Genomic DNA, 1,990 nt, shown 5'->3' with positions numbered 1-1,990 from the left:
TAATCTATACATTTCCCCCCAGTATTGGGTGCCCAGTGCTTAGAAGTTCTGGCTGGCATAGAGTAGATGCTTAATATTTGTCATTGAATAAGTAAATCATAATCTGTAGATAATATGGATTTTTAAAAAAGATTTTATTTATTTATTCATGAGAGACACAGAGAGAAGAAGAGACATAGACAGAGAGAGAAGCAGGCTCCCAGTTGGGAGCCTGATGTGGGATTTGATCCCAGGACCCCAGGGTCATGGTCTGAGCCCAAGGCAGACGCTCAACTACTGAGCCTTCCAGGTGCCTGAGAGAATGTGATTTTTTTTGAGAAAATCCAAGATAATTTAATAATTAACAAAGCTACATGCCAATTATAAGTGGTTATAAAATAATTCTGATAATAAACATATGAAGCATAGAAGTCTAACAATCTAATAGTAAAACAACCTACTAATACTGTATCAAGAAGTGTGTGAGACCTATGTTAAAAAAAAACGCATTTATTTCTTGAAATGCAAAAGAAAGTTTTGCTACTTGAAGAGATATATCATAGAAATACCAATTTTTCCCAAATTAATTTACATGGTTAATCCAAATTCCAATAAAAATCCCACCTCCTTAAAAAATTGTATGGTTTTAGAACACCAAAAATTATTCTAAACTTTTTTTAAAACACTAAAGAGATGAACTTAGCCAAAAGGGGGGTGGGTAACTGAGCAGGAACTTGCTTTATTAGATGTTAAAACTTTATATAAAAATTTAACATAGTGGTAAAATCAATGGATAAATCAATGTGACAGAATGTATAGGCCTTATTGTTGATCATATCTAAGAATCTAGTATATGATAAAGTATCTTAAACTGATAAGAACAGATACTACCCTTGCTCTTAGCTAAAAGGCTGAGAAATAATAAAGTACCTTTAATCAATGGGGAAAATAGGGTTGCCCCAGTATTTTCATTGTCTGGAATTCTTTCTAAAAAGTTAGTGGGAGAAAAATCCAAGAATTCCTAAACAAATGCATTCATCACACATTATTTAAAAGAGATTGGAAATAACTAACTGCCCAATAACACAGCAGAATGGTTAAATGAACTAGGGCAGATCTACATGATGAAATATAACCCTTAAAATTGCATTTCTGACAATTTCCACTGTTATGGGCAAATAATTACGATATATTTTCAAGAAACTATAAAGTGAGTATGATCATAAATATATATATATTCCATATGCAAATATGTAGATATTAAAAGTACAAAAGACTGAGAGAATATACACCAAAATGTTGTATATGCATTTTATAAATAGACAAAAATATAAGATGCTTAAATCTCTCAAGTAAAAGGAACTGAAAGGAGTAATTAAATAAATCTATCCAATTATGAAGGGTATATATAGACACAGCACTGACTTTTCCTTTTTAAACCTTGAGAATTTTATATTGGACAAAAATTTAAGATTGCTTTAAGTTATGGGTATCATAGATGTCATTATAGATGACTTCTGGTCATTTGAGATAATCATGCTACTCCACACTACCACAATCCCACGTAGTTTACAATCATATTTCAATCGTAGATGATGCAAAAAGTTTTTAATATAAATGGAACTTGGAACTTTCCAGTATATTTTTCTTTTCAAAAATATCTGGTACACATGGATAAAATACACAAATATTGCCAAGATCATATTTTTGTATTTTAGACAACTGAATGTAAATTTAGATATGCCCCTGATTCATTGATCCTGTGAAAATTATTTGGTGCAATTCTTTAGCACTCATCTGTATGTCTCTAGGTACAAATAAAGCAAATTTCACCAAATCCCCATGAAACCAAAAGTTTACATAAATAGAAAAGACTTGAGGCGCCTGGTGGCTCAGTGGGTTAAGTGCCTGCCTTCAGCTCAGGTCATGATCCCGGGGTCCTGGAATCGAGCCTGCTCAGCGGTGAGTCTGCTTCTCCCTTTGCCCTTCCCCCTGTGTATGGGCTTTTTCT

General features: G+C 33.0%; 1 pseudogene; it reads right to left on the bottom strand.

The window, feature by feature from the left end:
• Positions 1 to 787: 787 nt before the first annotated feature.
• On the bottom strand, positions 788 to 902 carry LOC140609042 (U2 spliceosomal RNA; annotated as a pseudogene).
• Positions 903 to 1,990: the final 1,088 nt, after the last annotated feature.

The sequence above is a fragment of the Canis lupus genome, chromosome 1 (genome assembly GCF_048164855.1).
Source record: "Canis lupus baileyi chromosome 1, mCanLup2.hap1, whole genome shotgun sequence".
NCBI lineage: Eukaryota > Metazoa > Chordata > Mammalia > Carnivora > Canidae > Canis > Canis lupus.
This window is presented reverse-complemented; position numbering and strand designations above follow the sequence as displayed.